The sequence below is a fragment of the Macaca nemestrina genome, chromosome 15 (assembly GCF_043159975.1).
Source record: "Macaca nemestrina isolate mMacNem1 chromosome 15, mMacNem.hap1, whole genome shotgun sequence".
Classification (NCBI taxonomy): Eukaryota; Metazoa; Chordata; class Mammalia; order Primates; family Cercopithecidae; genus Macaca; species Macaca nemestrina.
The window spans coordinates 86,328,733-86,350,437 of record NC_092139.1 but is presented as its reverse complement, the minus strand read 5'-3'; the positions used below and the strand labels follow the sequence as shown (position 1 = coordinate 86,350,437).

At 44.6% G+C, this 21,705-nt stretch overlaps 1 protein-coding gene across 1 annotated transcript in view; it reads left to right on the top strand.

Annotated features, from left to right (window-relative positions):
* The window catches only part of LOC105480719 (G protein subunit beta 1 like), a 70,245-nt gene that overhangs the window by 14,154 nt on the left and 34,386 nt on the right, over positions 1-21,705 (top strand). The window lies entirely within an intron of this gene.

Sequence of the window (21,705 nt, the reverse complement as noted above, 5' to 3'; positions counted from 1 at the left end):
AGAAACTTTAAACAGGAATTGAGGTTTCATAGTACATTAGTAGTAAATTAAATACCATTAACTGTAACACAAGAAAAAATAGCACAAGAATCTTGTACCATATATTTTATTTGAAACATTACCTGTGAGACTGTGGCCAAGAGCAGCAGTTGAGTGTGAACCTTGTGCACGGAGGCATTTCTGAGCCCTCTTTCCTGTCAGCATCTTGCTCTGCACATGACTAATGAACTAGGATCGATGCATTGTTAGTGACCGAAGTCCAGGCTCATCCAGGGTTCCTGAATTTGCCCTAATGTCCTTTTCTGTTGCAGAATCCCATCCAGAACCCCACACTGCATTTGCTCTCCGTCTTCCCAGGCTCCTCTGGCTATGACCACTTCTTAGACTTTCTTTGTTGATGATAACCTTAAGTTTTGAGGAGCCTTGGTCAACCTCTTGTAAAATGTTCCTCTACAGGGATTTCTTGTGTTCTTCTCATGATTAGACTGAGGTTATGGGTTTTAGGAAGAAAAGCACAAAGGCTGAGTGCCATTCCTGGATGGATTTTCTTTTTCTTTTTTCTTTTTTTCTTTTTTTTTGAAACAGAGTTTCGCTTCTTTGCCCAGGCTGAAATGCAATGGCGCAATCTCAGCTCACTGCAATCTCTGCCTGTTGGATTCAAGCGATTCTCCTGCCTCAGCCTCCCCAGTAGCTGGGATGACAGGCACGTGCCACCACACCCGACTAATTTTTGTATTTTTAGTAGAGACAGCGTTTCACCGTGTTGGCCAGACTGGCCTTGAACTCCTGACCTCAAGTGATCCACCCGCCTCAACCTCCCAAAGTGCTGGGATTAGAGGTGTGAGCCATGGGCCCGGCCCATTCCTGGATTTTCCATCATGTCCGTGGTAGGTGTGGTCAGCATAACCTGGCCCTGCTGATGCTGAGTGTTATCACCTGGCGGAGGCGGTGTCTGTCAGGTGTTTCCCCTGTAAAGTGGCTCTTTTTCCCTCCTTTCCGTACTGTCCTCTTAGGAAGGGAGTCACTGCATAGCCCACACTTAAAGGGCTGGGAGTTATCTACTCCTCCTTGATGGTAGAGTGTCTGCATAAAGTGGAATTCTTCTGTTTGGGAGATTTGTTTATTTAGTAATTTCTTTACCTCAGTGTGGACTCATGAGCATTTTATTATGACACTAGCTCCCCGCTCATCTACAGTTTTGCTGAGGTTTCAGTTACCCATGGTCAATTGTGGTCTGAAAATAGGTGAGTACAGCACAACAGGATATTGTAAGAGAGAGACCACATTCACATAACTTTTATCACAGTATACTTTTTTTTTTTTTTTTTTGAGGCAAGGTTGCCTAGGCTGGAGTGCAGTGGTGTGAACATAGCTCACTGCAGTCTCAAACGCCACAGGCTCAAGTGATCCTCCCACCTCAACCTCCTGAGTAGCTGGGACTACAGACATGCAGTAGACATACACCCGGCTAATTATTATTATTATTATTATTGAGACAGATTCTCTGTTGCCTAGGCTGGAGTGCAGTGGTGCGATCTTGGCTCACTGCAACCTCCACCTCCCGGGTTCAGGTGATTCTCCTGTCTCAGCCTCCTGAGCAGGTGGGATTACAGGCACCTGCCACCACGCCTGGACTAATTTTTGTATTTTAGTCTGGGAGACAGGGTTTCACCATGTTGGCCAGGCTGGTCTTGAACTACTGACCTCAGGTGATCTGCCTGCCTCGGGCTCCCAAAGTGCTGGGATTACAGGTGTGAGCCATTGCACCAGGCCCCAGCTAGTTATTTTTTGCAGACACAGGGTCTCCCTTGTTCAAGACAGGGCTGGTCTTGAACTCCTGGGCTCGGGTGATCCTCTTGCCTTGGCCTCCCGAAGTACTGGGATTAGAGGCATGAGCCACTGTGCCTGGCTCTAATTTTTAAATTAAACTTTACCATAGGTATATATATATACACTATAGGGAAAAACATGGTATATATAGGGTTCAGAACTATTCATGGTGTTAGACATCCACTGGGGGTCTTGAAAAGTACCCCTAGTTTTCATCATCATCATTCATCATCCTCCCTAGATAAGGGGGAACTACTGTATTATTGTTATTATCTTTATTATTGTGTGCACTTACAGTGAGTCTTAATCCATGTCTATGTCAACATCACCCCTATCAGGACACAGAAAACTGTTCATTCTCTCAAAACCCTGCCTTTTGCTGTCCTTTGACAGTGATCCCCTCCCCCTCCTCCTGACCCATGCCAGCCACTAATCTGTCCTCTGTACCTATACTTTTGCCTTTTCCAGAATGCCATATAAATAGTATGTAGCCTTTTACTCAGTTCTTTGGAGATTCACCCACATTGTTGCATTTATCAATAGTTTGCTCCTTTCTGTTGCAGAATAGTATTCCATTCATCCATAGATAGTCATTTGGGTTATTTTCTGTTTTAGGCGATTATATGTTTCACACATTTCTGTTTTGGGTGGTTAGTTATAGCTACTATAAACATTCATGTACAGGTTTTTGTTTGCATATAAGTTTTCACTTCTCTAGAATACATATCTAGGAGTAGAATTGTTGGGCAACATGTTAATGCATATTTAATTTTATAAGAACCTGTGCTGGGCACAGTGGCTCACACCTGTAATCCCAGCACTTTGGGAGGCTGAGGCCGGTGGATCACGAGGTCATGAGATCAAGACCATCCTGGCCAACATGGTGAAACCCCATCTCTACCAAAAATACAAAAATTAGCTGGGTGTGGTGGTGTACGCCTGTAATCTAGCTATCTGGGAGGCTGAGGCAGGGGAATCATTTGAACCTGGGAGATGGAGGTTGCAGTGAGCTAAGATTGTGCCACTGCACTCCAGCCTGGAGACTGAGCAAGACTCTGTCTCAAAAAAAAAAAAAAATATATATATATATATATATATATATATGTGTGTGTGTGTGTGTGTGTGTGCATGTGTAAGAAACTGCCATACTGTTTTCTAGAGTGTGTGCACCATTTTGCATTCTCACCAACAGTGTAAGAGGGTTCCAGTTGCTCCACAGTATTGCCAGCACTTGGTTTTGTTGGTTTTGTCAGTTTTTTTCTGAATTTTAGCCACTCTAATAGGTAGGTAGTGGTATTTCATTATGGGTTTAAGTTGCATTTCCTTAATGGCTATGATGTTGAGTTTCCTTTTGTGCTTATTTGCACGTCTTTTTAGGTGGAGTGTTTGGTCAAATCTTTTATGCCTTTTTAATTGGATTGTTTAGTTGCTCTTGCATTTCCTTTAATAAGCACAAAAATAGATTGTGCAATTAAATTGCATATGCAATAAACTGCACATATTTCAAGTGGACAGTTTGACAAGTGCAGCGTCTCTGACGCCATCCTCACACTCAAGACAACGAACATACCCACTGTGCCTAAAGTCTCTTCCTGCCTCTCTGCATGCCCCTCCCTTCCTCCTCCCTGCACCTCTCTTCTCCAGGTTCCCTCTAATCTGCTTTCTGTCATTATAGGTCAGTTTCTATCTCCCAGAATTTTGCATAAATAGAATCACAGAATTTACTCTCTTTTTCTGGCTTCTTTCACCTGACACGATTATTTTGAGATGTATTCACATTAAAGCATGTATCAGTACTTCCTACTTTATCATTGTCAAGGATGGCTATATCCAGGTGTCAGGATACCTCTGTCTGTTCTGCTGTTGATGGGCATTTGGGTTGTCTCCAGTATGGGACTGGTTTTTAAAGAAATAACCAAACTTTGTTCCCAAGGGGTTGTACCGTTTTATAATCCCATCAGCAGCGTATGAGAGTTTCAATTACTTCACAAGCTTTCTAGCAAGTGGAATGGTCAGTCTTTTCTGTTTTAGCCATTCTGATAAGTATGTAATGGTGTTTTATTGTGGTTTTAATTTACATTTTCCTAGCAACTAAAGATGTTAAGTATGTTTTCGTGTCCTCATTTGCCATTTGCGTATCTTCTTTGGTGAAGTGCTTGTTCAAATCTGTTGCCCATTCTTAGATGTTTTATTTTGTGAGTGTGTGTGTTTTCTTTGTGGATTTTGAAAATTATATATGTGGTATATAAATTATTTGCCAGATACATGATTTGAAAATTTTTTCCCCATCTGTATAGATTGCCTTTTCATTTTCTTAATAATCTCTTTTCAAGAGCAAAAGTTTCTAATTTTGCAGAAAGTGAATTTGTGTTTTTTATCTTATGGATTATGCTTTCTGAGGGTTTTTTTAAAATCATGAATGGATGTTGAATTCTGCCCAGTGCCTTTTCTATATTAACTGATAAGATCCTGTGGTTTTTCTTTAGTGTTAATATGAGAGTTTACACTGAATGACTTTTGAATATTGAATCAGCTTTGCATTCCTGAGATAAATGCCAGTTGGCTCCAGTGTATTCTTTTTCTACACTGTTGGATTAGATTTGCTGTTTTTTCCTCCCCAACTTGAGACTTAAGCAGCAAGCTATTATTTTGTTTGAGGATTTGTATGTCTGTATTCATGAAATATATTTGTTTGTGGTTTTCTTCTCTTTCTACTACCTTTGTCTGGTTTTGGTATTGGGGTAGTGCTAGCCTCATCAAAGTTCTCTCTTTTTCTGTTTTCTGGGAAAAAAATTATATAGAATAGTGTTATTTCTTCTTTAAATGTTTGGTAGAATTTGCCAGTAAAGTCATGTGGGCTGGAGTTTTGATTTTTTTTTTTTCCTACAAGGGTTTAAACTAAAACTGTGATTCCTTTAATTGATATAGGACTATTCAGGTCATCTCTTTCTTCACCTAGTCTGTGTCTTTCAACTTTCATTTCAGCTAGGTTTATTTAGCTCGAATTTATTTGAGTTGTTCATGGTATCTCCTTCTTATCCTTTTAATGTTTCTGGTGTCTGTAGTGATAACCCTTCTTTAATTATTATAACTTGTCTCTTTTCTCTTTTTATTGTTGCCATTTCAGCTAGAAATTTATCAATTTTATTGATCTTTTTTAAGAACCAACCTCTTACTTTATTTTCTCATTTGTTTTTCTCTTCTTTAAAACATTTATTTCTGCTCTAGTCTTATTTCCTTCCTTGTGCTTACTTTGGGCTTATTTTGTTCCTCTTTTTCTGTTATCTTAAGGCATAAACCAGGTCATTGATTCATTGATTTGGAGACCTTTCTTCTTGTCGATATAAATATTTAATGCTGTAAATTTCCTTGTAAGCACTGTTTTAGCTGCATCCTACAAGTTTTGATATATTGTGTTTTCATTTGTATTTAGTTTAGATATTTTCTAATTTCCCTTGAGACTTTCTCTTGAACCCATTGATTATATAAAAGAGTGTTGTTTAATTTCCAAATATTTGGAGATTTTCATTATCTTACTGTTATTGATTTCCAGTTTAATTCCATATAATCAGAGAACATACTTTGTATCCTTTGTTTTTTTAACTTTTTTTTTTTTTTTTTTTGAGACAGAGTCTTGCTCTGTCGCCCAGGCTGGAGTGCAGTGGCACAATCTTGGCTCACTGCAACCTCTGCCAGCCGGGTTCAAGCAATAATTCTGCCTCAGCCTCCCGGGTAGCTGGGACTACAGGTGTGCGCCCCCATGCCTGGCTAATTTTTCGTAATTTTAGATCGGATTTCACCATGCTGGCCAGGCTGGTCTTGAACCCCTGTCCTCGTGATCCGCCTGCCTCGACCTCCCAAAGTGCTGGGATTACAGGTGTGAGTTTTTTTTGTTTTTTTTTTTTTACATTTTTAAGGTTTCTTTTATGACCCAGGATATGGCCTATCTTGATGAGTGTTCCATGTGCATTTGAGAAGAATGTGTTTTTTCTGCTGAGTGGCATATGTTCTATAAATGTCAACTAGGTCAAGGAGGTAGATAGTATTAGTCAGGTCTTCTGTATGACTTTCTGGCCACTTGTTCAGTCAGTTACTAAGGAGGAGTTTAAGTCTCCACCTATAATTATGTAGTTATGTATTTCTACTATCGGTTCCATCAGTTTTTTCTTCATGCATTTTGAAGTTGTCTTATTAGCTCAGTATTTACAACTTTTGTGTCTTCTTTATGAGTTGATGCCATTTATCATTGTATCTTCTTCTTGTCCGTGGTAATATTCCTCACTCTGAGGTCTACTTTACCTGATATTAATATATCCACTCCAACTTGTTATTATTTGTATAGCACATCTTTTTCAGCTTTTTATTTTTTATTTTTTATTTTTTTTTTGAGACGGAGTCTCGCTTTGTCGCCCAGGCTGGAGTGCAGTGGCCGGATCTCAGCTCACTGCAAGCTCCGCCTCCTGGGTTTACGCCATTCTCCTGCCTCAGCCTCCCGAGTAGCTGGGACTACAGGCGCCCACCACCTCGCCCGGCTAGTTTTTTGTATTTTTAGTAGAGACGGGGTTTCACCATATTAGCCAGGATGGTCTCGATCTCCTGACCTCGTGATCCGCCCGTCTCGGCCTCCCAAAGTGCTGGGATTACAGGCTTGAGCCACCGCGCCCGGCCTCAGCTTTTTATTTTTATTGTAATTATTGATATGGTTCTATTTAGGTCTACTATTTTGTTGTTTTCTCTTTTTCTTCTCTTCTTTCTTTTTCTTCTATCCCCTCTTTCCTGCCCTCTCTTGAATTATTTAGGTATTTTAAAACATTGTTTTGATTTTTTGTTGGAACTTTGGCAGTATCTCTTTTTGTTACATTTTTAATGGTTGCTGCAGGGATGACAGTGTACACACTTAATTAACCCTTCACAGTCTTCTTAAAGTTAATATTTTTCCATTTCAAATAAAATATAGAAGCCTTACAACCACATAGGTCCCTTACCCTCCTCCATTGTGTTATAACTGCCATATTGAAAACCTCAACAGATAATATGATTTTAACATTCATACATGTTTACTGAAGAGATAAAACTGTCTTTAATATTTACCCACATTTTGCCATTGCTCCTCCTACCTTCTTGAAGTTCTACATTTCTTTCTGGTATCATGTCTTTTGAACCTGAAGAACTTTAGCATTTCTTTTAGTGCAGATCGGCAGGCAAGAAATTCTCATTTCTCTCATCTGGGAATCTTTATTTTGCCTTCATTCCCAAAGAATATTTTGCTGGATATAGAGTTGTTTTCTTTCAGTTCTTTTTTTTTTTTTTTTTTTGAGACAGAGTCTCGCTCTGTCACCCAGGCTGGAGTGCAGTGGTGCGATCTCGGCTCACTGCAAGCTCCACCTCCCGGGTTCATGCCATTCTCCTGCCTCAGCCTCCCGAGTAGCTGGGACTACAGGCGCTCGCCACCACGCCTGGCTAATTTTTTTTGTATTTTTAGTAGAGATGGGGTTTCACCGAGTTAGCCAGGATGGTCTCGATCTCCTGACCTTGTGATCTGCCCACCTCGGCCTCCCAAAGTGCTGGGATTACAGGCATGAGCCACTGCGCCCAGCCTCTTTCAGTTCTTTAACAAAGATGTTCCATTCTTCTGGCCTCCATGGCTTCATTATTATTTTTCAGCAGCTTATGATGTTTTAATATGGTTTTCTTTGAATTTATCTTGTGGTTCGTTTATGGTTCATCATGTTCTTAAACATAGGTGCTTTTGTCTTTAAGTTTGTGAAGTTTCAGGCATTATTTATTCAATTAATTTTTTGGTACAAATCTGTTTCTCTCTTCTACTTCTCAGACTCCACTGCCCTTAATGTTAGACTTTTTACTGTTATTCTACAAGTCCCTGCTATGCTAACGACTTATTTCAATCTTTTTTCTTTCTGATCTTGTATTGAATAATTTCACTCACTCTTTTATTTTATTTTTATTTTTATATTATTATTATTATTATTTTTTTTTTTTTTCCTTTGAGACGGAGTCTCACTTTGTCACCCAGGCTGGAGTGCCGTGGTATGATATCAGCTCACGGCAACCTCCACCTCCCAGTTTCAAGCAATTCTCCTGCCTCAGCCTCCTGAGTAGCTGGGATTACAGGCGCCCGCCACCACGCCCGGCTGATTTTTGTTTGTTTTTTTTTTTTTTTTTTTGAGACGGAGTCTCGCTCGGTCGCCCAGGCTGGAGTGCAGTGGCCGGATCTCAGTTCACTGCAAGCTCCGTCTCCCGGGTTCACACCAATCTCCTGCCTCAGCCTCCCAAGTAGCTGGGACTACAGGCGCCTGCCACCACGCCCGGCTAGTTTTTTGTATTTTTTAGTAGAGACGGGGTTTCACTGTGTTAGCCAGGATGGTCTCGATCTCCTGACCTCGTGATCCGCCCGTCTCGGCCTCCCAAAGTGCTGGGATTACAGGCTTGAGCCACTGCGCCTGACCAATTTTTGTATTTTTTTAGTAGAGGCAGGGTTTCACCATGTTGGCCAGGCTGGTCTCGAACTTCTGACCTCAAGTGATCCTCCTGCCTCAGCCTCCCAAAGTGTTGGGATTATAGGCGTGAACCACTGCGTCCGGCCTATTTTATTTTATTTTAGAGACAGGGTCTTGCTGTGTTGCCTAGGCTGGAGTACAGTGGCACGATCATAGCTCACTGCAGCCTGGAACTCCTCAAGCCATCCTCCCACCTTGGCCTCCCAAAGTGCAGAGATTACAGATGTGAGCCACCACACCTGGCCCACTTTATGTCACTCTGTCATTTTCCATTCCATTATTGATTTTTTTCAGATATTATTCAGTTCTGAAATTTGTATTTGTTTGGTTTTTTAAAAAATAATTTCTATTTCTCTGCTGAGAGATCCTTTCCCTCCATTCAGTTCAAGGATGTTTATTTTTGCCTCATGGAGCATAATCATAAAGCTGCTTTAAAATTGTTATCAGATATTTCCAACATCTGAATCCTCTCAAGGTTGGCATCTGTAAATTGCCTTTTCCCTTGAGAACTGGTCTCATTTTCCGGGTTCTTTGTATGCTGAATAATTTTGGATGATATCCTAGACATATCCTGGGTTGAGCATTATGTGGGGTCGTCCAGAGAGAGCTGAGTTTGGCGCTAGCAGGCAGTCAACCCAGTTAGATTTGCACAAGCTACGTCTCGCCCTCCATGGGCTGTGATTTTAATCTCATTTTTATTTTCAGAGCTTTTGACATGCTGCTTTGGTTCTGTCTCACACATCAGCCACCCAGGGCTCAGCCTGAGACGTGAGTGGTGGTTTACTTCCCTTCTTTTTTTTTTTTTTTTTTTTTTTTTGAGGCGGAGTCTTCACTCTGTCGCCCAGGCTGGAGTGCAGTGGCACCATCTCGGCTCACTGCAAGCTCCGCCTCCCGGGTTCGCGCCATTCTCCTGCCTCAGCCTCCCGAGTAGCTGGGACTACAGGCGCCCACAACCGCGCCCGGCTAATTTTTTTTTTTTTTTGTATTTTAGTAGAGATGGGGTTTCACCGTGTTAGCCAGGATGGTCTCGATCTCCTGACCTCGTGATCCGCCCATCTCGGCCTCCCAAAGTGCAGGGATTACAGGCGTGAGCCACCGCGCCCGGCCTACTTCCCTTCTTACAGCTGGTGCTGCTTTGGGTCTGCCCTGTGTATACACAGCTCAGGGGTGAGCTTGAGGCTTCTGTGTATTTATTCGCAGAATTGGGGATTTTTAGCTCTCCCCACTCTGTAGTTTCCCCCCTTGCCATCCTGCAGGGTTCCCTTTCCTTGGTTCCCCTGACCAGAAAGACAAGCTTCTCTCCCAGTCACCTTTCCCCCGGGGTCTGGGTGCAAGGCCCTCCCCGGAAGACCACCATGAGAGACGGGGACAGTAAACCTTCAAGGTTTCCCCTCACATTCTTGGGGCCATAGTGTACTTTTTCTCTGTATCTCTATCCAGAAATTTGGAGTTTTATCCAAGTTTTAGCCACTGCTGCCTGGTAGCTCTGCAACCAGGGCCCACCACAGGGCGGCACCCCAAAACACACATACAAATAATCCAGGAAACGTGTCCCTGTATAGGTCACCGTCCTAAGCTTTGCTTTCCTCCAAAATCTGGCTGGCTGCTGTTGCCCACTTTTCTGTTTTCAGAGAATTGTTTTTTGGGTTTTTTAAAGGGGCAACAGAATCTTGCTCTGTTGCCCAGGGAGGAGTGCAGTGGCACAATCAGAGCTCACTGCAGCCTTCAACTCCTGGGCTTAAGTGACCCTCCCACCTCGGTCTCCCAAGTAACTCGGACTGCAAGCACACGCTATCAACCCAGCTAATATTTTTTATTTTTTTATAGAGACAGGGTCTGACTATGTTACCCAGGCTGGTCTTGAACTCCTGGCCTCAAGTGATCCTCCCACCTCAGCCTCCCAAAGTGCTGGGATTACTGATGTGAGCCACTGTGCCCAGCCTTAGGCAGTTGCTTTTTATATTTTGTACAGAGTTTTTAGTTGCAGTCAGCCTGAGAGAGAGGCTGTAATGAGCTTACTTCATCCTGCCAGAACAAGAAGCTTTTCTGTAGTTTTAATTTACATTTCTCTATTAGTAAGCTTTAGGTTGAACGTCTTTTCATATGTTTGATTTTCATAGCTTTTTCTGTGAATTGTCTATTCATCTCTTTTTCCCATTTTTCTGTTGAGTTTTTAGCCTTTCCTTAATTTTGAAAAGTTTATTTATATTTTAAAGATATTAATTTTTAAATTTCTTTTGACGTGCAAAAGCTAAAATTTTTCTTTTTCTTCTTTTTTTTTCTTTTTGAGACAGAGTCTCGCTCTGTCGCCCAGGCTGGAGTGCAGTGGCGCAATCTCAGCTCACTGCAAGCTCCTCCACCCAGGTTCACGCCATTCTCCTGCCTCAGCCTCCCGAGTGGCTGGGACTACAGGCGCCCGCCACCATGCCTGGCTGATTTTTTGTATTTTTAGTAGAGATGGAGTGTCACCATGTTGGCCAGGAGGGTCTCAATCTCCTGACCTTGTGATCCACCTGCCTCAGCCTCCCAAAGTGCTGGGATTACAGGCGTGAAAAAATTTTTTTTCTTTTCTTCTTCTTTTTTTTTTTTTTTTTTTGAGTCGGAGTTTCACTCTTGTTGCCGAGGCTGGAGTGCAATGGCGCGATCTCAGCTCACTGCAACCTCCACCTCCCAGGCTCAAGTAATTCTCCTGACTCAGGTTCCCGAGTAGCTGGGATTATAAGCATGCACCACCATGCCTAGCTAATTTTGTATTTTTAGTAGAGATGGAGTTTCTCTATGTGGAGGCTGGTCTCGAACTCCTGACCTCAGGTGATCCTCCTGCCTCGGCCTCCCAAAATGCTGGGACTACAGGCGTGAGCCACCGTCCCCGGCCAAAAAATTTTTATTTTTCTATAGTCAGAATTATCCATTTTATTTTATTGTATCTTTTTTTTTTTTTTTTTTTTTTAAAGATAGAGTCTTGCTCTCTCACCCAGGCTGGAATGCGGTGGCATGATCTGGGCTCACTAAAACCTTCGCCTTCTGGGTTCAAGCTGTTCTCCTGCCTCTGCCTCCCAAGTTGCTGTACAAAGATTACAGGCGCATGCCACCGCGCCCAGCTAATTTTGTATTTTTAGTAGAGATGGGGTTTCACCATGTTGGCCAGGCTGGTCTTGAACTCCTGACCTCAAGTCTCGGCCTCCCAAAGTGCTGGGATTATAGGCATGAGCCACCATGCCCAGCCACTGTTATATCTAAATTTTGAGTCATAAGAAACCTCAAACCTTTTCCACGATCAAGTTAATGCAGTTCTTCCATGTTTTCTTCTAGTGCTTGGTTTATTTTTTACATATGGATCCCAGATTCACTTGGCGTTTATTCTTGTGGATTTCACTATAAGATATGGGTCTGATTTTATCATTTTTCCAAATGGTTAACCATTTTTGTTCCAGTGATGTGAGATACCACCTCTTCTGTGTATTAAACTTCCACATGTACTTGGGTTTATTTCTAGGCTTTTTATTTCACTGATCCGTCTGTCTATACAGGAGTACTAAACTTTTAATCCTAAAGACTCTAGTGCATGTTAGTATCTGATCGGGCTGGCTCCTTTGCAGCTAACTTTTCCCCGTGTTTTCCTGTGCATTCTACATTTTTGTTTATCCAAGTGAATGTTAATATCAACTTCTCTAACTCCATGAGGAAGCTTGCTGGTGTTTCTACTGGGGTTGTGTTAAATTTATAAATTAACTTGGGGAGAAGAGACATCTTTTTTTTTTTTTTTTTGAGACGGAGTCTCGCTCTGTCGCCCGGGCTGGAGTGCAGTGGCTGGACCTCAGCTCACTGCAAGCTCCGCCTCCCGGGTTCCCGCCATTCTCCTGCCTCAGCCTCCCGAGTAGCTGGGACCACAGGCGCCCGCCACCTTGCCCGTCTAGTTTTTTGTATTTTTAGTAGAGACGGGGTTTCACCGTGTTAGCCAGGATGGTCTCGATCTCCTGACCTCGTGATCCGCCCGTCTCGGCCTCCCAAAGTGCTGGGATTACAGGCTTGAGCCACCGCGCCCGGCCAAGACATCTTTTATGTTGATGTTGAACTGTCTTAACCAAGAACAAAGGATTATTTTTCCTTTGTTCAAATCTACTTTTGTGTCTTCCAGGAGAATTTTAACATTTTCTTCATATAGGTTTTTCTTATTTATTAAAGTTGTTCTTAAGTATTTTATCTTCTTTGGTATAAATGGAATTTTCTCTGATTGGTTATTATTTTTGTACAAGTAATATTGTGCTCGTTGTTGTTATTGTATATAAATAACGCAGAGACTATTGAATTCTCTATGTTAGTTTTACATCCTGCTGCCAATCGAAGTTTCTTTTTTTATTATTAGAATCTGTTTTATCATTGATTTTCTAGGGCTTTCCATGTATGCCATCATATAATTTGGAATATAGTTTTGTTTTCTTTTTCTAGAGATGGGGTCTTGCGATGTTGCCCAGGCTGGAGTGCAGTGGCCATTCACAGGTGTGATCATAGTACACTGTAACCTCAAACTCCTGAGCTCAAGCAATCCTCCTGCCTCAAACTCCCAAGTAAATGGGACTATAGGCATGTACCAGTATACCCAACAGGAAGATCGTTTAATGTCTTCTTTTCCGATTATAAACCTCTACTTAATTTTCTTGTCTCATTGCTTTGGCTTAAACTGCCACTACGATGTTGAATGGTAGTAGAGATAGTGGACATTGTGATCTTAGTGGGAATGTCCCCAATATTTCTTCATAAAATAATATGTTGGATTTAGGACCAAGGGGGATGTATATATATATTTAAATAATCTCTAAGAAATGCATCAATTTCTATTTGTTTATGTATTTTAATAAAAAATGGGCATTGAATATTGTCAAAGGCTTTTTCAGCATCTGTGGAGATAATTACATGCTTTTTCTCATTATATCTATTAATACAGTGGAGCATCCATAAATTCCCTGTTTGAACCAATCTTGCATTTCTAGGATAAATTCCACTTGGTTATTGTATATTAATGTGATATTGGATTCTGTTTACTAATATTTTACTTACTTTTTTTGTGTGATAGTCATAACTGGTATTGGTCTATACTTTTCTTCTGATCAGAGCTTTAAATATATACTGGTATGTAGTATTTTTCATTTAAAAAAAATTTTGGGGCCGGGCGCGGTGGCTCAAGCCTGTAATCCCAGCACTTTGGGAGGCCGAGACGGGCGGATCACAAGGTCAGGAGATCAAGACCATCCTGGCTGACACGGTGAAACCCCGTCTCTACTAAAAAATACAAAAAACTAGCCAGGCAAGGTGGCGAGTGCCTGTAGTCCCAGCTACTCGGGAGGCTGAGGCAGGAGAATGGCGTGAACCCAGGAGATGGAGATTGCAGTTAGCTGAGATCCAGCCACTGCACTCCAGCCTGGGAGACAGAGCGAGACTCCGCCTCAAAAAAAAAAAAAAAAATTTGTGATTTCAGTTATCCCATTTCACCTAAAAGTTGTTTTAAAATTTCTATTTGATAAGACCTTTTCGTTTTTTTTTTTGTTTTGTTTTTTTTTTTTTTTTTTTTTTTTTGAGACAGAGTCTCGCTCTGTCGCCCAGGCTGGAGTGCAGTGGCCGGATCTCAGCTCACTGCAAGCTCCGCCTCCCGGGTTCACGCCATTCTCCTGCCTCAGCCTCCCGAGTAGCTGGGACTACAGGTGCCCGCCACCTCGCCCGGCTAGTTTTTTGTATTTTTTTAGTAGAGACGGGGTTTCACCGTGTTAGCCAGGATGGTCTCGATCTCCCGACCTCGTGATCCGCCCGTCTCGGCCTCCCAAAGTGCTGGGATTACAGGCTTGAGCCACCGCGCCCGGCCTTCGTTTTTTATTTTATTAATTTCTAGTTTAATTGCACTGTAGTCATAGAATTTTATTTATAAATATTTCTTCTTTGTGAAACTTACTGATATTTCTTTGTGACCCAATATATAGTCAATTTTTACACATGTCCCATGTACCCTTGAGAAGACGGCGTAGGCTCTGTTATGAGAGTGTAAAGTTCCATTATAGATCTGTAGTATCTACCTTGTTGGTTGTATTTTTTGGATCTTCTATCTGCCTACTTATTGTCCACAGGATCTGACTTGTACTAAGAGTAGTATGTTATGGCCGGGCACAGTGGCTCATGCCTGTAATCCCAGCACTTTGGGAGGCCAAGGTGGGCAGATCACCTGAGGTCAGGAGTTCAAGACCAGCCTGGCCAATGTAGTGAAACCCCGTCTCTACTAAAAATACAAAAATTAGCCGGGTTTTGTGGCGCATGCCTGTAGTCCCAGCTACTTGGGAGGCTGAGGCATAAGAATTGCTTGAACCCAGGAGGCAGAGGTTGCAGTGAGCCGAGACCACGTCACTACACTCCAGCCTCGGTGACAGAGTGAGACTCCGTCTCAAAAAAAAAAAAAAAAAAGAGTAGTATGTCACATTCTCCAATCATTAGTAGGCTTCTTTCTGTGACTCTGCATCTCCTGTAATTTCTGCTGTATAAAGGTGGTATCTCTGTTATATATTGCATAGATATTAAAAACTGTTATATATATTAATTATATATTATATATGGATATTAAAAACTGTTATATGTATAGTTTTTTTGTTTTGTTTTGTTTTGAGATAGGGTCTCACTCTGTCACCCAGGCTTTAATGCAGTGGTGTGATCACGGCTTACTGCAGCCTCAAACTCCTGGGCTCAAGCAATTCTCCTTCCTTAGCATCCCAAATAGCTAGGACTACACTACTGTGCCCAGCTAATTTTTATTTGTTTTGAGAGATGAAAATCTGACTCTGTTGCTCAGGCTGGCCTCGAATTCCTGGCCTCAAGTAATCTTCCCACTTCAGCCTCCCAAAGTGTTGGGAATACAGGTGTGAGCCCACCACACCTGGCCATAAACTGTTACATTTTGTAAACTGCAACGAAGAATTAAAAACTATCTTTGTCAAGTCTAATGCTTTTTGGCTGGAATTCAACTTTGTCCGCTATTAGTATTTCAACTCCTGCTTTCTTATTGTTTCTGTTTGCCCCGTATACCTTTTTGCCCATCTCTAATTTTAGCCTTTTGGAACTACTTTGTGTTACACACTCTTTTTCTTATTGAGTGACATATTCTGAGTCAAGGAGTAAATTCTGAGAATGAATCCTTTAACAGATATGTGTTGTGAACATTTTATTTCTGTCTGTAACTTCAGTTTTGATTCCCTTAATGTCTCTTGATGAGAATTATGACTTTGAGCTTCATCCATGTAAGACTGGAGCTGATTCATTTTCAGTTCTGTGGAGTATTCTATCATACGAATTTACCCAATGTGTTCCTTTCTGTAGTTGCTAGCTGTTTGGGTTGGTTTTGGTTTTTGTTATTATACCCAATACTACTAGGAACATTCTTGTGTGAGTCTCTTTGCACACACTTGTGAGAATTTCTTCAGGGTGTTTATCTAAGAGTAGGGTTGCTGAGTCATACGGAATGCGAGATAGAGCCAGATTGTTTTCCAAAGTGGTCGTTTCCGTGTGTGCTCCTTCTAGCTTGGTAGAAGGTTCCAGTTGTCCTCTGTCTTCATCAACATTTGACAGACTGTTTAATTTTTTGCTAATCTGCTGAGAGTATAATTATATCACATTGTAGTTTTGACAGGCATTCCCAGGATTATTAATTAGGTTCAACATCTTTGCATATATGTATTGGACATTTACGTTGCTTGTGAAATATCTGTCCAGGCCTTTTGCTTATTTTTCTTTTGGTGTTTGCTTTTGTATTCTGTTGACCTCTGTGTTCTTTAGATATTCTGGATACGAGTCCAGTGTGGACTTGTCTTTCTCCACGCCTCTAGCCTGCCTTTATGGTTTTATATCTACAGAAAAGCTGCAAGTGTAGTAAAATAAATACCTGTACACCTACCTTCACCTGTGCTCACCAGTTGTTAGCATTTTGCCACATTTGTGCTACTTCTCTGCCTATATATTCATACATAGATAGGTAGAGATATTAAGAGAGAGAATTTTTTTTGAAACATTTGAAAACAGATTGTAGACATTATAGCATTTCACCCCTAAATACTTTAGGATGTATCTCGTAGGAATAAAGACATTCTTTACAGAAAATACGGTTATCCTTCCCAAGGAAATTAATAACACCTCATTATCTGCAGTCCATATTCAGATTACCCCCAAAGGTCCCCAGACATCCCTTATAGCCCCCTTTTTTTGATCCAGGATCTGATCTAAGAGCCAGGATCTAAGGTTAATGTGTGTTTGGTCATCATGCCCCTTTGGTCTCTTAATGTGGAAGTTACCTGGCGTCTTCCTTTGGTTGTTTCTCTTGATGTTGACCTTTTTGGCAAGTCCAAGCTAGTAGTCTTATCCAGTGTCTTGTCATATGGATGTGTCTGATTGTTTCCTTTAGGGCTGGATTCAGGTTGAGCATTGTTGGCATGGACACCCAGGGATGGTGTCACATCTGTGGCATCACGTCAGGAGATAAGCAATGCCAGTTTGTTCATATTGGCAGTGCCAGCTTTTCTCAGTGGTGAAAGTGGTGACAGCCAGATGTCTCCATTGAAGGTACACATTTTCCTTTTGTGATCAGTAAACAGTCTGGAGAGTAATACCTTGGCACAACACACATCTCCTGCTTCCCAACCACCTCTCACCAAGTTGGATCCTTTTTCTGATCTGTGTGATGATGTTTCACCTCCCTTGCTCTCTGCTTGTAGTTGCAATTCCCTCTCAGTTTCTTTAAGAGCATTAAGCACCCTTGCCTTGTGTACCTGAATGCTCTGCTCTGTGGGTCTAGTTCTGTTTTCTGTTCCCTCTGATGACTCTCGCTCACAGTGCCATGGTTCCTTGTTGATTTTTGTGATTTTCGACTACAACCTTGTACTTCTTAGGACTTTTTCTAAAGTGAATTCCTTGAGGCCTGGGTTTCAGGTGGATTCCTTCTGAGAAGACAGACTGAGGTGTGGGGGATCTCTCAGGGTGCTGTGAGTTAGGGCTGAAACCTGAGGACTGGTGTTTTTCTGGCATCCGTGGTTGTAGGTTTAGTGCTGGCTCAGCCTAACACTGAGCATCTAGTTACTGGGGTTTTCCTAGGAGGTTAGCCACCGTAGGAGGGCCCTAAGCTTTGCCTTTTGTCACCCCAGAGGCCATCAGAGCTGGAAATCCAGGTCACTAGTGCAGCAAATGCCCTCATGGCAGGCTTGGCAGGTCTCCTGAGGTTGCACTTTTACTTAGTGTTTGGCCTCTGGCAGCTCAGACTTTTTTTTGTCAACTTAGTGATGCATTTAAGATTTTGATTTTGATTTTTTTCAGAGATAGAGTCTTGCTTTGTTGTCCAGGATGGAGTGCTGTGGTGTGATCGTGGCTCATTGTAGCCTGGAACTCTGGGCTCAAGTGATTCTCCCACCTCAGCCTCCTGAGTAGCTAGACTTACAGGTGCCCACCACCATGCCCGGCTAATTTATTTTTATTTTTTGTAGATATGGGGTCTGACTATGTTGCCCTGGTTCTTCTTGAACTTCTGGCCTCCAGCAATCCTCCTGCCTTGGCCTCCCAAAGTGCTGGGATTACAGGCCTGAGCCACTGTGCCTGGCTGTGTTTAAAAAAATTTTAAGATAATTATTATTTTATTTTATTTATTTGAGATGGGGTCTCACTCTATCCCCCAGGCTAGAGTACAGTGGTGCGGTCATGGCTCACTTCAGCCTTGACATCCTGGGCTCAAGCCATCCTCCCATCTCAGCCTCCTGAGTAGCTGGGACCACAGGCATACACCACCACACCTGGCTAATTTATTTTTATTTTTTGTAAAGACAAGGTCTCCCTATGTTGCCCACGCTGGTCTTGAACACCTGGGCTCTAGTAATCCTCCCACCTTGGCCTCCCAAAGTGCTGGGATTATAGGCATGAGTCACCATGCCTGGCCTTTTAAGAAACTTTTATCAACATCTTTAGTTGTTTTTTGGGAGACGGCCGCCCAGGGTGTCCGTCCTGGTGTAAAGGGGTGCTGACCTAGTCTTCAGTCTTGCTGGTTATGGGCTGGAGCTTCCTCGGGGGATGCTGGAGCTATTTCCATGCCCTTGTGTGAGATATGCAGCGGGGCGGAAGGTCCTGTTTGAGGCACTCCCAGCAGCCTGTGTGGCCTGTCCTTGTACTGTCACATGCCCAATGGGACAGGCAGGACCTGGTGGGGTGGGGCGGGCAGGGGTGGTACCAGTGGCCTCTCTGGGTGGTGGCTCCCCACACTGACTCACTTCGTGGTACTCTTTGCTGATTTACACAGAAGGGTTAGGGGACTTGAGCACAGGGCTGTGCAGCCCAAGGGCAGGGCGGGGGCCCAGGCTGAGCTGAGGCCTGTCTGGTATGAACCTCCAAAAGCCCGAGAATGTCTTGGGTAGAGACCTGTGGTTTTTGGGCTCCCACCACTGCCCCAGGCCTGCTTCATCTGTAGGGAGGAAGGCCCTGCAGGTGTGGGCGGGTGTGTGCCAGCAGGACGTTTGCAGGCCTGCCCCTGCCTCCCTTGAGTGCGGTGTCCGTGGACCTCTGTGCCAGTTGCACCTGCCCGCTGGTCCCCACACCCAGAGGAGCGCTCTGGACCTCTCTTGGGAGAGCCCTGGGGCCTGCCGAGCTGCCTCCGCAGTGGCACATTGCAGGCAGATGCCGTTGTCGTCCATTTGTGCCCTGGGGCCTTCAGGGGTGTTTGTGGCTTCTCTGGAAAGGCTGTTAGAGTTACACAAATTGTGTCAGACTGTCTTTCATTTTTCAAAGAATGTGGCTCACTCTGACACCTGGAAGAGCAGGCAGAAGCCAAAGTTGTGCTCTGTGAATTAAGTTTCCTGTTCCTTTGCCTCCGGGAGGACAGGGCCAGGGCTGGGCTGGGGCCACCGCAAGGACGGCTGGGCGCACACAGGCCTTGCGCAAGGGCGGCCTTCGCTCCACAGCCTGGGGCCAGGCAAGATAGGGGAACGTGATGATTCTCAATTAAATTAATAAAGAATAATTAGATGTCATAAATCAAGCAATCCTGGGATATTGTCATGGGAAAAATATGTAGCTAGAATTAATTAGTTTTCAAATAAAGCATTTATTTTAATTACTTGAAATGATGGAGCCCTTAATTGCCGATGCATCATTTTGGCCTGTGTGTTTTGGTTGTTGTAACAACGTGACGGGTTTGTTCCCTGCAATTCTGGGGAAACAATAGAGGAGAACTTGATTTCATCACCTGAGAATGAGCCTTCTACTGGTGAGGTTCTGGAAACTCCCACCAGGCCCCAGGCAGGTGGCAAGTGGGGGCCGGGCTTCGGCTGGCACCGCCCAAGGCCGCCGAGCTGTCTGTGTGTGTGCTTCTCTGTGCTGTGTGTGCAGGTGTGTGCACATACGTGAATGCCTGTGCCTGAGTGTGTGAGTCTGCATGTGTGTATGTGTGTATAGGTATGAATGTGTGCATGTGTGTGTGCCTGTGTGTATGCGCACATATGAGTGTGTGAACATGTATGTGTATGCATGTGTCCTATGCGTGGGTTTTGCATGTGTGTGTGCACCATGTGCATGTGTGTGCCTGTGTGTATGTGTATGCATAGCGTGTGTCCAATGTGTGTCCGTGCCTGGACTGCACGGGGAGCCTGTGTAGAGGTGACCTGTCAGGCTCTGCTTCCTGGACGGGAGTCATGAGAGGGGCCCTCCATCCTGGACTCGGTGCTTTCCTGCTGGGTGGAGATGCTTTTGCCGGGTCTGCATTCTTTGGCTCCTCTTGGAGCTGGGGCCCTGTCTCCCTGTCCACCTGACTAGCTTGCCTTTCTTACCTGGCAGGCATAGCACGAGCGGGCGGTGGCTTCTGAGAACTGTCCTCCAAGCCAACCCGCTGAGGGCAGCTGTTCCAGCCCCTGGCCCGGCTGTGTCTTCAGGAGTCTTCCCCATCCCAGGCTGGAGCAGGGGCCGTGGGTCTTGGGAACAGTGTGGGGTCTGGTCCCTCCACCTCCCCTGGAAGCCACTCTCAAGTTTGGCCATGGTCAGTTGGCTTTCAGCCAGAGGTGAGAGAGGATGAAACCCCTCTCATCCCCCTCAAAAAAGAAAAGGAAAAATGGAACTTGGCAGTTAGTAAAGGACATCCCAGGGAACTCCACATTGTCTTTGGGATCCATTGAGAGAGGCAGGGTCGGGAGGTAGAGTGGCTGCCCCAGGTCTCTCTCCAGCCAGGGTGGACCTGCGCCCTGGAGTCACTGCCTGGCCCCTCCCAGGCCTCCCGCCCTCCCCCATGCAGCCTGTGCGGGCCCTGGCTGCTGTCCACCCTCCACTCTGCAGGACACCTTGGCAGGGGCATTTCTCAGGTGTTTTGAACCTTTGTTCCAGCTGGGCTGCTGCTGCCTCTCCTGAAGAGAGTAAGGAGAGGGCTGACGAGTATTCAGGAAGAAAGAGGCAGGGCTTGGCGGTGGTGGTGCCACTGAAGGGGCACCCTGGACAGCCACCTCCAGACATCCACAGCACTCCTGCCTCTGCACCTGCACCCCCATCTGCCTCCTACCCAGCACCTTCTGGAAGAGTCCTTCCCACCTCCCCTGCCCTGGTCCTTTACTGGCCCCAGTCCCTCTGCTGGCTGTGGCTGCTGTGGGCCATCCTTCCTGCCCTGTGTGCAGGCTGTAGGCGACTGGGCCGGGGCCTGTCCCACTGTCCCAGAGCCCAGTGGAAGAGGGCCCCTGTAACAGGCTGCCCCAGCCACCCAGCGGTCTGCTCCTGGCCTTTCCCTCTGTGCCTTAGCCCAGCTCAGGGCCTGCAGGCAGACAGACGTGGAACAGGTCGCTTCTGGCTCCAGGGCCACCCCACAGAGCAGCCAGCTGTGGGGCTGAGGTGGAGTGAGAGGCTCTGCGGGGCTGAGTGGTTGGGTGGGCTGGGCAGGGACCGGGGAAGCCTCTCTGGGTGAGTGGTGGCCTGCAGTGGTCCGGGGAGCAGCTGCTCATTGGTGACCGCAGCTCTCCCAAGGAGCCGCATGGCGACTCTGCCCCGGCCACTCTGCCCTTCAGTGGTGCCACGAAACCCTAGAGTACTTCAGGCCTCAGTGCCAGGGGCCTGGCGCAGCTCAGTGACTATTCTCTGCCTCAGTTTCCCCAAGTGGAAAAGGGGTGCTGCCGCCTCACAGGGTGGTGATGGCAGTTAGAAACTGTGGTGGGGCAGGCCCAGGGCCCAGCAGATGTGAGAGGAAGGCTCCTTCTAGCAGCCCCCCTGGGACCCTCTTTTCCCCTGATCCCTGATCCCTGAGCTGGCCATGGGCAGAGGTGGCAGCAGGGATGAGAGAAGAAAGGAGACTGGATTTGCCAGTGGGGAGGGAGGGTGGCTC